Source organism: Centruroides sculpturatus, unplaced genomic scaffold, assembly GCF_000671375.1.
Source record: "Centruroides sculpturatus isolate CEXI.00-Female unplaced genomic scaffold, Cexi_2.0 scaffold8, whole genome shotgun sequence".
NCBI classification, from domain to species: Eukaryota; Metazoa; Arthropoda; class Arachnida; order Scorpiones; family Buthidae; genus Centruroides; species Centruroides sculpturatus.
In genome coordinates, this window is record NW_019384535.1 from 259634 (window position 1) to 274849 (window position 15216).

At 32.6% G+C, this 15216-nt stretch overlaps 2 long non-coding RNA genes across 2 annotated transcripts in view; both read right to left on the reverse strand.

Annotated features, from left to right (window-relative positions):
* Window positions 1-526: 526 nt before the first annotated feature.
* Window positions 527-765, reverse strand: LOC111623179. Its single transcript, XR_002756405.1, has 2 exons — window positions 678-765; window positions 527-594 (listed from the first exon to the last, which is right to left on the reverse strand). It is a non-coding gene; the product is annotated as an uncharacterized LOC111623179 (long non-coding RNA).
* An 8366-nt stretch (window positions 766-9131) lies between these two features.
* LOC111623162 overlaps window positions 9132-15216 on the reverse strand; it is an 8804-nt gene continuing 2719 nt past the window's right edge. The window contains exons 2-4 of the long non-coding RNA XR_002756400.1: window positions 9519-9587; window positions 9330-9419; window positions 9132-9257 (exon numbers count right to left, since the gene is read on the reverse strand). This is a non-coding gene — a long non-coding RNA (uncharacterized LOC111623162). The remainder of the gene's footprint in view (window positions 9258-9329; window positions 9420-9518; window positions 9588-15216) is intronic.

A 15216-nucleotide genomic window follows, 5' to 3' on the forward strand; every position in this document is an offset into this window, starting at 1 on the left:
TTTTTGTTTATAGCGTAGTTTATACGGATTATTCCCAAAAAATATATACGTATTTTGGAAATGTTGAGTCGGATTAGTCTAGAATCGATTAATTTTATGGAAGAAAATCTTTCAAACAGCCGTAGTCCGTAAACTTGACACGTGTCGGGTTGTGATTGGAAGGATTCGTAAGAAAGCGGATTCCTAGAGAATGGAACGTATCTCTATCTTATAGGGGGGTCGACTGTACATCTATAAATCTACGTCGATATATTAATGTGTAGTTTTATGAGTTTCTCGCTCAATTATTGAGTGCCGATCTTAAAATTAATTTATTACTCATGGCGGTGCCAAATTTCCTAATTTACTACAATGCGTGATTCTTCGTTAAATGACTGGTGATGAGAAGAATAAAACTCGATATTGGACGTATAAAGTAAATCACTTGTGAATTCTAATAAATTTTAGTGATTGCGACGTGGCAATTTAACAAATAATTGTCATTTAGAGTCTTTTTCAAAATAAAAATCTTCCTTTCAGTTATAAAGTTTTATGTTTCGAAGCTTTCTTTATATTTAAAAGACCAGAAAACATGGAATGTAGAGAACTTCCCATCTGAAATGTTTAAATGAGGAATTCAATTAAGGCATCAATATTGAAATTACAAAAACAATACTTTATTTTCTTAGAAATATTACCTTTATTGGAAACTTTTTTGTAATCTTAAAGTAATTTCTGAAAGACAGACACAGGGATTCTTTACCGAATCTTTTCATAAAATTCAAAATCTGAAAAGTTATTAATTTCTATTATTATACAGTAAGGTCTCGTTTTATGCGGATTATTTTTATGCGATTTTGAAGTTGTGCGGTTTGTATTTCATCCAAAATTTTTTTGGACAAACATACATATAGGCTTGTTTAGGAAGCTCGCGTATAGACAGTCTCCAAAAATCGTGGAACGCTCAAAGCTCACTCCATTTGTTCCACCGACATATAACGTTTATGGATGTAAAGGACAGCTAGATCTACCTTAATCGCTTTAGTTCCTAGCAATTTTTCATATAAATGTAATTAAACATAAAAAATACTTAAAACTGAAAAAAAACGAAAGAAATGTGTTAATTTTGAAGAAAAAGCTTCAAAGTTTAACTTCCTTTGTCTCGCCCTTCTGTGAAATTTAACACTGATGAGTCAGTTTATACATCTGGATGACCTTGAACACAGCTGGAGTTGGATTTCCCGGGGCATTCTCATAAACGTCGCGAGAGGACAAGGGTTTAAAGTAGGGTGAAGCTGGCGGTATATTTTTTAATATTTTTAAAAAATTTAGAGACTTAAAAAACATTCCAAAAATTAAAAAAAAAATGTAAAACTATATTACTTTTCAATAAAATAAACTGAATTAAGTTTGAATACAAGTTTATTTTAAGCTTTTATATGAATTTCTTTCAGACATTCGAAGTAATTTATTAAGCAGCCTACTTCTTTTAATTTCTGCAAACTTTTTTATGCGGTTTTAAGTTAATTTTAACTCGTTGTTTTGGTTTTATGCGATTTTAGAAAATTACGGAACGTATCCCTACTTTTTCTAGGCAAGTAAAGTCTTTTTTTATGCGAATTTTTTTAATGCAATTTTCTGTAGAACGTATCCACCGTATAAAACGAGACCTTACTGTATTATAATTACACGTAAACGTAATAAACTATTTATTACATAAAACTACGGTTTAAATATAGCAAACCTTTAATTTCTGTTCCGATTCCAGATCGCACTCAGCAAATCTTCAGATGTCTTGAAATGACGTTTGCATCTGAAAAAAAAATACAACGTGTTTTAAAAAATCTTCTAGAGCATTAAATAACAAAATTTTCAATAAAAATGCATTACAGCAGATGTGAAGGAGGATAACGAGAATCCGATTAAAATACAGGAAAAACTAGCAATAGCACACAGTAATGAAAAACAAACATTCAACGCGAACTTCAATTCAGAAAAGTTGAAAATGAAGTACAATAGACTCGTTTCCATTAACAAAGTACCGTATATTATTGCGAATACGTAGCTGAACGGTCCGTTGAGTTGATTGGTAAAATTCCAAAGTTTGTCGTGTTGTTTTATAATTTTATTCAGTTGAGATTTCAAGTTTCGAACGTTCTTTCTCGTCAGATACAAATTCTCTGATAGTTTTTCGAATGCCTTCATTACAATAAAGTGAAACAGAACGAGGAACGTAAAGACGTATACTACAGCACCAACGAGTAAATTGCCACATATACCAAGTTCGATGCAGCAGATAAATGGCTCGTATTTAAAGGACTTTTCTTTTTCTAAAGCAGGATAAAATAAAAAAACGATTATACATTGAAAGAATATCGTTAAAGTAACAGTTATAGTTACTGCGAGAAGTTGTAGATTATTGATAAAAGCATATAACCGATGTTTAGGAAAACCATATGACTTTTTTAATTGTATTTTCGGATTCAGTTTGACTCTTCTGACAATACTGAATATTGCAGCCATGGCCAAGTTAATAGTCGCACAGGCTACTCTGACGAATATGTCATAGTCGAATACCGAGAAAAAGGAAAAGCAAGGAGTTACGTTTGATACGTAAGGAATTGTCATACATAGAAAAAGAAAGGAATGCATCCAATAAAGACATTCAATAAACGAGATGTAAAAGTTGAAAGGTACGCGGAAGCGACTGTCAGTGTATAAGTTACGGGAGCAAGGAGTAAAAAATTCCAAGCCGTAGACTATTGAAACTGAATTAAATGAAGAGAGAAAACACTGCAGACATATTTCCTCTTTCTGATCATTAACCGCGGGACTTTTGCTCGAGATGATTCTTATCATAATTTTTTAAGTTAATGAATTAAGTGATGGTAAAATAAAATATATAATTGAATTGTAAACAATCACTCGCAGTTGTTCTTATCTTAGGGAAAAGTAAATCCAATACTTCTGTGTAGAAAGCAAAGTGCTAGCTTTGAATTTAAAATTTTACTGCGTAGTCACTTATATAAGTGATATTAATATAACATTTATATATATATGGATTAGTTATATAAATGAGATTTTTATTTTACTTGAAGTGAAATGGAAATTTCATGCGATATTTCTAGAAACTCTTTGGAATTTTAATTTTTTAAGCTCAATGGGTCGAAATGAATTCATTACAATTAATTTATATTTAAAGTCATCCACGAATGCCTGTCGCGTTCATAAGATACCGTTATGTTTTAGCGTGTTATCTCACTACCAGAGTGCAGCGCAGATTTAATTGCAGTAACGAGTAGAATTTTATTGTTTGTTTACTGGTAAATGAAATAGTACAAAGTACCATTTTGTACTTGTATTTAACCTTAATTTTAAAATAAGTTAATTGATCGTGTGTCTTATTAAAATTATATATTGTTTATGTGAAGACCCAACCGAGGTCCGAATCATGTAAATCGCGATATTCCTATGATTAAATAATAACGATAGATTAATTATGAGAGGGAGAGGAAAATCCCATAATTTAAACAACGCGGCACAAAATGTAGACAACGAGTCTCGGATGACTCGAACACGTGTTAAATTAACTGTCAATGTCAGAATGAAAAGTTATAATTCAGAGACAAGTGGTCATATGCAGGTAGAACTTTGACCCCCGCTCTCATAAACAGTCAATCTAGGGAAACAATTTCTGAAAAGAGGGAAAGATTTAAGAGAGATAAATCATTGCATATGATCGAGTACGCAGATGACAGAAATCGTGAGTAACGGAGTTAAATTATGAGCGCGAGTCTTGCAATTTTGTCAACAATCCCCGAGAACAATCGACAGAAAGGCGTCGAGCGGACACCTGGAATCGGACCTTTCTCGTGACCCGAGTCGGTCTCGATTTTCCCCAAAACAAAAGAGAGACCAATCGGGAAGCGAGGAAGGGGACGAGGGGCCAATCAGAAGTCCGAATAGTGGGAGGAAAAACTATAAAAATCGGAAAATCAAGGTCAAGAGGGCTCTCCTCCGACTCCACGAAAGCTAGTGACTTCTATTGTGGTGTGTCGTCGCAAAGAACTGTGAACTCCACGGCTTTCACCTCAAGATCGTCCGCCTGGATCCGTGACCTCATCTCGTCCGCCCCGGGGCTACGACCGACGCCGAAGTTATCACCTCTCCTCAACGTCGAGAGAAGAAACTAAGGAAGGACTGCCGATTGTCGATGTAAGCATAAATGATAACCAATAAACGGCTTTCTTGTGTAAAACACTTGTCATCTTTTACCTCCTCCGTCACAGCCCACATACAACCTTCCCTTAGGTCCATCCTGACGCGGGATTAATAGATCCCACCTAAGAGACGGTATTCTTACACAGGTGCCGTGAAGTGGGTTTCAAGCCCCTTATCTCCCCCGGATCGGCCATCTTACATTTATATAGATGAGAGGAATCAAAAACAGCGTGTTAGCACAGTTTCTATACAGCGTATTAGTTTCTGTTCTATTAGATTAGAAATACTTAGGTCAATGTGGACCCTGTGGATAATACGATAGAGATCATTTTTGAATTATGTAACATTATACGAATAAATATTCTTTGTATATTTATCAATGATTTTATTTTAGATGTCAACATTATTAGAAAAAGTATTGTTGATGTATTTCTGCATGGAGATGTCTCAAAGACTAGAATTTACAGGAGTTTTCAGATCTGGAAGATTATGAAAACAATGTTTTGACAAGCGGACAAAACATAATTGAATACTCGGCTGCAGCGAATCAAAAACCTGATAAGGCATTAGATCATAACAGTTCGTGGCAGGGGTCAATCTTTTAGACACGCTGGTTGCGTTGTATAGAATAAGTTTGAGGGTAAAAAGGTACTATATATGTGTGAGCCGCCGAAAGGTTGAAAATTCCTCTACTTTCCGGCAGCAGGTCAGTGACCTACTTTTTTCTCAAGGATGACGTTACGTTCTGTTACGCGTTACACGTTACGCGAGTGGAGGAGAGTCAGAGGGGTCGACGATAAGACGATGGCACGGTGGAATAAAGACACCACGTTTAACAAAACAAACTGTTTATTAAAGCCAACTAAGAAAATAAAGGTTTACAACACTATACTTCTAATTCGCCGAGGAGAGAGAGAGTTTATAATAAAGTTTTCATACCTCTTGAGAAAATATCAGTGTGATAATTCTTCGGTAAATTCGGTAAATTGGCACAGGTCCTACGGGTTTCGGAATAGGTCTCGCGATACAGCAGTATTCGACTTCTTTTGACAAACTTCGAGCGACTCCCCGATCAGAGACTCTGTCGATGGAGGAGGAGAATAGTCTTTTTTTATACTTTCGTGGTGGGAAAATTCGTCATGTGATCAATTGTTTTAGCGAGTGTGGAGGTTAAAGTTGGTGTTAGAATGACAACAATATGACGATTTTCGCCTGTAATTGTAAACTATACACGGTTTCGTCGTGAGAATGTTTATGTTTGGACAGTAACAGTTATAAAATTCTCACGGACTCTATAGTTCGTTTCTGTAGATAAAGGATTAAATTCTTTTATGAAATTAAATAAACTTCGAGTTCCACATATAAATAATTATCCACCTCACTGATATATGCTTAGTCAATGCATGGCTTATATATAAGCGGCATTGTCACGTAATTTTGTTGTATTACACATAATAAATCAGTGTAATACATAATTGCATTTGCCGACATCATTATTTCCATTGGGTCCATATGGATCCACAAAAATATCAATCAATAATAAAAAAATATTTGTATTTTTAAACCGTATTGCACTATATTTTGAGAGTATTAAACCCAAGATCATGTTATTAATCAAACACATGGCTTCTTTTTTATCTGGAATAAAGATGGAAAAAAGCCACGTGTTTGATTAATAACACGATCTTGAGTTTAATACTCCAAATGAAAAAATAATTACAAAATTTATACTGTATTTTAGTGTTAATAAAAGTACGTAAAATTCAAAACTAATGATTATAATTTTTAAATTAAAGACCGTTAATTCGGGCTGAAAAGGGTTAAAATTTTACTGCGTAGTCACTTACGTAATTGTTATATTAATATCACTGTATTGATTAGTTATAAAAATGAGGTTTTATTTTACTTGAAGTGATATGGAATTTTGATTGCAATTTCCAGAAACCATTTGGAATTTTAATGTTTGAACAAACACTACAGTTAATATTTATAGAAACTTTCTTATTAAGTTAAGTGCCTTCTCCAAGTTATCGAATGTGTCTTTCTGTACTTTCTAGGCAGATAGGCACTTAACACGATGTTTATTTTAAACGTAAAAGTAAAGTGACGGCGAGCGGGGGGTGGAGGTTTCCAGCCAGACACGTGTGTGACCAAGATACTGTACCTGTCATTCGAACCTGTTTTTTTACTTATTTCTTCGCCTGTGGATTATAAAACCTCTGTGATGATTGATGAATCTTCGTCCATTGTACGCGAGTGCCCATTGATAAATAATGATAATTGTATCTTATAGAAAAAAATCCAGCAACGAGTTATTTAGCTATTCCGGCAACATTTGCTAGTGCCATCTATTGAAATATTTGAAGTCAAAATTTGAAGAATTTTGGTTTTAAATTTGTTACTTTATTTATAATATGTATGAATTATGATATAATAAGAGAAGTAAATTCTTTTGTTGATTCTAAATTTTATGAAGAGATTTGGTAAAAAAAAATCCCCGTGTTTAACGTGTGGAAATTTTTTCAAAATTACTAAAAAATTTCCAGTAAAAGTAAGTTATTCAAGTTAATTTTGAAATATAATTAATGTTGTAAGTTCAGTTCTGTTCTTGGGATTTCATTCGTTTTTTTACTATTTCAGATGGGAAGTTCTCTAAATTCCGTATTTTCTGGACTCTTGAACATAAAAGACATAAAAATCAATGAATATAAGAAAGATTTCATTTCGAACACATACGTAAGAAATTAGAGTTCTCACTTACTCAACAATTATATAAATTTATACTGCATATAGAAAAGTGATATTTGAGAGCTTGCATTTAGTGTGCGTATCAAAGTATCGCAATTGAAATAGCTGACGACACGTAAACATCATTACTAGTGACTATTAATTGTTTTATGTAATCGAAACCAATTGACAGGATTTCTCGCACTTGTGACGCTTCTTGAAGAAGAAGAGTATTAAGACATTTTCAAGGGTAAGTTCTGTTATAAATCTAAGATGGAAGATACATTTCAAGCTTTTTGGTTTTGCATCTATGCCAGGAATTTCGACGACACTCGCTAAAACTTCTCAAACTTTTCATTTAATTTATTAATTATATTTATGAGATGCACTCATTTCTGGTTATTTGTACGAAGACTTTTTGCACATCAAATATAATTCTTTGTTGCGAATACAGCGGAACTGGTTAATTCTAATCGGTCGAAAAAAGAAAGAAATTCGAACTTCCAGTTATAAGGTTTGGTATTATAGAATTTCGACGAAAAATCAAACTTTTGTGCATTGGTTTATAGATGATTCTTAACAAACTATCCGTACGATATTACGTATAATTACAGTGTCAATGTAAACTATTCGATGATGCCCAGAAACTCGAAAACGCTTAACCCAGTGTTTGTGCTGTTGACAGGTACTATCGACCGACATGTAAATCTAAAATATTGAAATCTGTACTACGTTTTGGGCAAAGTTGTTAATTAAAATCAGTATTTTGCAAGGTGTTTCATTCCGTACGTGAGGAATTGTCATAGCAAAATTGAAAATGAAATGTATCCAATAAACATCTTCAATGAAAAAAATGTAAATTTTTTCAAATGTTTACTAAGGTAAGAGTCACTGTTGATGGCGCGAGAACGAAAATTGAAAAATTTCCATCCCTAAACCATTGACAGTGATGTAGAATAAAACAGAGAACACTATTAAAAATTTTCCATTAGAACTACCAACGGTGGCCAAACAGTCGAAATTGCGGTTGACATATTTTTAAATCACTAGAATAATAGAAATTACATAGATATAATGAAGAATATCTTCCTCTTCTGAACATGTTATGAAGTAAAACTGTTCGTTACGGCAAAAGTCTGATATGTAATAACTGAAGGTAACTCGCCTTTTAAGTTACACCCTTTTCGTTAATCTATATATGTAAATGAGAATGTTTGGATGTTTGTTCGCTATTCACGCCTAGGCCGTTCGACCAATTGCTAAAAAACTCGGCAGTTTATATACCAGTAATGTCATATATCTCACTTTAAAATATGTATTATATTTTTGGAAAGCAATCAATTATTATGTACAATTTAAAATTTTCTTTTTTTTAAACTGTAATTATATTGTCTGAAAAGTAAAAATATGAAAACAACATCTATTGTTTCTTATTCTATTTTAAACAATTGTTTAATCAAAACATATCTCTATCAAAAATGCAAATGATTCGAAGCAGAAAACTCTGAAAGGAACACATTTAAACACAATTCATTTTATTATCGCTTATAAACGTTTAAATTTTGTGTTTCGTAATTATAAATTAACAAATTATTACATAATTGAAAATAATTCCTTTAAATTTAAAATACGTAATAACACGAAGCAATCGATTGTGTCTTCCTTTATGAACGATATTCATTATATTACATACAGTTCGATACATCGATTTCGACTATTTTGGCCAATAATATATTTCAATTTACAACAAAAATTCTGTTGACATTTATCGTTATAAATACGGTATTCCAAACTTTTACGATCAATATTTTATATAATCAAATGTATCTTGACGAATTAACATTCACAACAGTGTATGAAATAATTTAATTTTAAAATACACCTCTATTTCACATTGTTCATTATAGATCATTACATTGTTAAATCATACAATCATTTCACGTCTTTATCGTCGAGTATTACACATCTATAAATCTACGTGCATATATTAATGTGTAGTTTTATAAGTTTCTCGCTGAATTTTCGGATGACAATATTAAAATTAATTTATTACTTATCGCGGCGAAAAATTTCCTAATTTACTACATTGCGCGAACCTTCTTTAAACGACGGGTGATGAGAAGAATGAAACTCGATATCGGACGTATAAAGCCAATCATTTGTAAATTTTAATAAATTTTAATAATTGCGACGTAGCAATTTAACACACAAAGGTCATTTAGAGTCGTCTTTCAAAATAAAAGTCTTCTTTTGAGTTATTAAGCTTTATGTTTCGAAGCATTCTTTATATTTAAAAGACCAGAAAATATCGAATGTAGAGAACTTCCCATCTGAAATGTTTAAATGAAAACTTTAATTTTAATTATTAAAACCACATAACTAAATTTCCTTGGAAAAATTACCTTTATTGGAAACTTCTTTGTAATTTTAAAGTAATTTCTGCAAGACAGGCACAGGGATTCTTTACCGAATCTTTTCATAAAATTCAAAATCTAAAAAGTTATTAACTTTTATTATTGTATTATAATTTCACGAAAACGTAATAAACGATTTAGTACATAAAAATATGTTTTAAATAGCCTATATCAAACCTTTAATTTCTGTTTCAATTCGAGATGGCAGTCAGCAAATCTTCTGATGTCCTGAAATGATGTTTGCATCTGAAAAAATAAAATAAAACGCATTTTAAAAAATCTGCAAATGTAGTAAATCTTGGAATTATCGATAAAAATACATTACAGCAGATGTGAAGGCGGATAAGAGGAATCCGATTAAAATACAGAAAAAAGTAAGAGTAGCACACATCAATGAAAAAAAAATTTTCAATGCAAATTTCAGTTCAGAAAAGTTGAAAATGAAGTACAATAGACTCGTTTCCATTAACAAAGTACCGTACGTTATTGCGAATACGTAATTAAACGGTCCGTTGAGTTGATTGGTAAAATTCCAAAGTTCGTCGTGTTGCTCTATAATTTCATTAAGTTGGGATTTCAAATTTGGAACGTTCTTTCTCAGAAGATACAAATTCTCTGATAGTTTTTTGAATGCCTTCATTACAATAAAGTGAAACAGAACGAGAAACATAAAGATGTATACTACAGCACCAACGATTAAAGTGCTGCAGATACCGGTTTCAATAGAGCAGATAAATGGTTCGTATTTAAAAGACTTTCCTTTTTCTAAAGCAGGATAAAATAAAAAAACGATTATACATTGAAAGAATATCGTAAAAGTAACAGTTATAATTACTGCGAAAAGTTGTAGAGCATTGATAATAGAATATAACTGACGGTTAGGAAAAATATACGACGATTTTAATTGTATTTTCGGATTTAGTTTGACTCTTTTGACAATACTGAATACTACAGCCACGGCCAAAGTAATACTTGTAGTAGTTACTCTTACAAATATGTCATACTCGTATACCGAGAACAAGGAAAAGCAAGGAGTTACATCCGATACGTAAGGAATTGTCATACATAAAAGAAGAAAGGAATGCATCCAATAAAGGCATTCAATAAACGAGATGTAAAAGTTGAAAGGTGTGCGGCAGCGACCGTCAGTGTTTAAGTTACAGTAGCAAGGAGTAAAGAATTCCCAGCCGTAGACCCTCGAAATTGAAGTAATTGAAGAAAGAAAACACTGCAGACATAATTTCGTCTTTCTGATCATCAACCGCGGGTCTTTCGCTCGAGATGATTCTTATCATAATTTTTTAAGTAACTGAATTAAGAGATGGTAAAACAAAATATATAATTTAATTTAAAACAATCACTTTTCCTGTTCGCAGTTGTTCTGTTCTTACGTAAAAGTAAATTCAACGCTTCTGTGTAGTAAGCAGACTGAATGCCCGCTTTGAATTTAAAATTTTACTGCGTAGTCACTTATATAAATGTTATAGCAATTACTATCACTTTTATAAGTAATCGATAGATAAACTAAAATAAAAATCTTATTTATATAAGTAAAATGGAATTTTGATGCGATGTTTCCGGAAACTCTTTGGAATTTTAATTTTTGAACAAACATGACACGTAATGTTTATAAAAGTTTTCTTATTAAGTTATTCGATAAATTGAAGAATGCACTTATGTCTTTCTGTACTTTGTACGCAGATAGACACTTAACGTGATGTTTATTTTCAACGTTAAAGGAAAGTGGCCGCGAGCGAAGGGGGGAGGGTTCCAGCCAGACACGTGTGTGACCGAGATATTCTACCTGTCATTCGAACCTGTTTTTTTTATTTATTTCTTCGCCTGTGTATTATAAAACCTCTTCGATGAATCTTCTTCTGTTGTACACGAGTGCCCATTGATAAATAATGTTAATTGTATTTTATAGAAAAAAATCCAGCAACGAGTTACTTATATATTTCGGCAACATTTGGTGGTACCATCTATTGAAATATTTGTAGTCAAAATTTGACGGTATTTGGTTTTAAATTTGTTACTTTATTTATAATAGCAGACTCCGCCACGCGTTGTTGTGGCTGAAAATATATATATTATATTGTATTGTATACTGGCACAATGAAGTGACTTCTTTTCAATGAAGGGAAAAGTCACTTTATTGTGCCAGTATACAATACATAAATACAACACGGTTTCGACAACAACAATATATATTATAAATGCATAACACTTTCCCCATGGGGGAATTTTTTGGAAAAATCTCTTCTTAGTGTACATTCTCTTTACGTATCCCATTAAAACGCAATCAAAAACCCGAAAATAGTTTGAATAGAAGCAGAGTTTTTTACATTTAAGCCTTAATCCTAACCATCTTCCTTCAGTGGGGGAATTTCGACCAGTGGCGTGCCGTCATTAAAAGCGGTGGAAGCGCCGTTTCCCTTGTATTTTATAAAAAATAAATGCATATTAATTTTAATTATACGAAAATAATCGCACAATATTTTATTATAACCGCATTATGTATCTTATTACAAATTTCTTTACTACCCGTGAAAAAAATTTGCTTATATATATTCGAGTATTAGTGGCAGAGTAGAATCTCTGAAATTATCAGATTCCAGAAAGCCAGAGTTGCGCATGCGCTTTACAGTGCACGAACCTCACCCGATTTAGCCGGTGGAAGCCTACGACCTTGGATGGAAGCTGCACACATATAAATTTTCCAATTCTATCAAGGGCCGGTTCTGGGCTGTTAGCCGCCTGCCCACTAGATATTTCGATTACGTGAATAACGAGTAGATTTATAACTTAACCCAACCGATAAGAATTTACTAGTATGTTTTTACGATAATTCCGTATAGTTGACAGGAGTTAAAAAATTTATTAAAATATTTGATATATTTATTCCGCTTTCCGATTTTATATTACTCACGGATTTCGATGTTAAACCGGTGATATTACGATTTCGTACGTCCCATCTTTAAGATGATGTAGAAAAAAACGTGTACAATTCTTGTATAATGTTAACAAATTAACCGTTACATTGATAGCATCATTTACAACTAAATTTAATGAATGAGAGAGATGCACCGGGTACAGAAAAAGTTCTAGAATTTATTTTCCTTAAATTTACGATTTATGTATCCGTGTTCATAAAAATTTGACTTCCCCCTTTTTTTCCGAGACTACAAATATTCGAGTACGAAGTAACTGGTTTCGACTTATTTCTACTTAAGAAGTAGTTAAATAATTAAGCGATTAGGAAATTGGGACCGTAAACAATACCCCGACGAAAGAGCCGGAATATTACTTAAACAAAAGTTTAACCGTACCAATCTATAGCCGAGTACAGTGGGGACCGATTTCTTCGAAATACTGTATTAGATGTAATAAAGACAGAAATTTTTCCAGTTCTACGAGAGTGAGAGAAAAGTTGTAAATTTTGGAAATTTCCGTGGACGACACCCGGTCTTAAAACGAATTAGTTAGAAAACAAAAGACGGACAATCTATTAAGTTTAACGTATTTAGATTTTTACAGCTATGGTGAGAAACGTTTAAAATTTACAACAACCCTGTGACGTCCTTTGAGATATACTAGTGATGCGACAAAAGAGGCGTTTGACATTGACCGGTATCGGCACCCTCGGGATTTGGCAGTCTTCGTGCCGTACAATCTACTCTGATTCCATCCACGGGTTACTGGTAGGTAGCACTTTTAACTAAGCGAATTGTTTTAATATTTAAAAGGTAAAGAATATTTTATGTTATTTTTATGTACATTTCTTAATAAAACTATATTTAATTATAATTTGCTTTAAAAGTACAGTAGAGCGTCGTTTATCCGAAACGTCGGTTATCCGAAAAAATTCCAGTCGACAAATTGAAATTTTCGCCAGTGCTGTGGCGCTGTAATCTTTGGCTGTCTTTGGCTATTCAAATATTTTACGTTTTTGATACTAAATTAACTTGTGAGGTATAATTTTTTATTGTTTTTATATTTTTCAATATATTTATTTTGTTTGTACAAAATAAAAAAANTCCGAAACGTCGGTTATCCGAAAAAATTCCAGTCGACAAATTGAAATTTTCGCCAGTGCTGTGGCGCTGTAATCTTTGGCTGTCTTTGGCTATTCAAATATTTTACGTTTTTGATACTAAATTAACTTGTGAGGAAGAATATTTTATGTTATTTTTATGTACGTTTCTTTACAAAGCTATATTTAAATTATAATTTTCTTTAAAAGTACAGTAGAGCGTCGTTTATCCGAAACGTCGGTTATCAGAAGGAATTCCAGTCGACAAATTTAAATTTTCGCCAATGCTATGGCGCTGTAATCTTTGGGTTACTCAAATATTTTACGTTTTTGATACTAAATTAACTTTTGAAGTATACTTTTTTTATTGTTTTTATATTTTTCAATATACAGTAATACCCCAACTTACGCTACCCCGACTTACGCGAACCCGGAGTTACGCGATTTTGAAATCTCGTCGATTCTTCTTTTGTTTGAGCGCCACGCAATCCTTGATTACTCACTACCCCCACACTATTGTTCAGCTTACATGTTCCGATGTGTCGCGCGGAATCCACACACAGCTACAATATATTTTGCGTTATTTATTTCTGTGCTTGCTATATCTACGGAGACTCGAGAGACTCTACTATGTCATCCAAACGAAGTAGAACTAATTCTTCTGCATCAAACAAGAAAAGAAAAACTTTATCTTTNAACACGGGATAAATTAATATATTTTTTCGTACATAATTGGTTATCCAAAAAATAAGTTATCCGAACAACACCAGTCCCCAATTGATTCGGATAAACGACGCTCTACTGTATATTCGTACAATTGAATATTTTGTACCAAGTATGTGTAACTGTATATCCATCACTAGACAGCGGACATATAGGCCCTTAAAATAAGCTCTTAAATTGCGTCGTTTAGGCTTTATAAACAAAAAATAGGGGGTCAAAATTTGCGCAATGAACAATTAACGTACTTATCGGGACGATGAATTTTTTTATTTAACATATGTATTCCAAACAAAAATGCATGTATTCAGAATGATACAAACACAGAAGTAGACAAACAATTACCTTTACATTTTTTATTCGTTCTGTTTCCCATAGTTAGTTTCGTAATATATTACAAGCACTTTTTCCAAATTTTCAATAGAAAAGTTGTAACGTTTGTCACTGAGAATTTATTTATATGCAGAGAAAGAGCATATAATCAGTAGATGTTAGGGTTTCTCATTTCCCGGGAAATTTGCCTTCAGCGGGATTACGGGAAAAATAATTTCTTTTCCCGGGATCCCGGGAAATTCCGGGATGAGATAGTAAAATAGAATTTTATATGAATAAAAAAGATCATACAGCAATATCATAAATTTGAATAATTTAATATATTTTCTAGTAAGTAACTAAAAGTGTAGGGCCAATCTCACCCATACGGACACGTTAGGCTCAATTAATTTATGTTCTCCTACATTATAAGATGAAAGTAAAATAAAGCGTTTCATTGGGAGTTTTAATGATTACGAAAAAAAATACTATTTTATTTCTAAAAATGAGGTAAAAAATAAACTAAAGTGCGATGAGTGATATTTACTTTCAGCAAGTCTCCGCTGTTCAATGATGCGCAAACACAATACATAGATATTACATGAACTAACAAGTAGAGACTTGTAAAACATAGGTAATAATATGCAGCAAGAAACCTGAAAATTTCTCTCTTAGGTGAGTCTTCAAGATGTAACTTCTCGTATAATAAATAAAAGAAAGAAAACCTGACATGGTAAATTATTATTGAAATGCGAGATTTCCCGGGAAAATAAAATTTCCCGGGATTTTTCTCGTAGGGAATAAACGGCG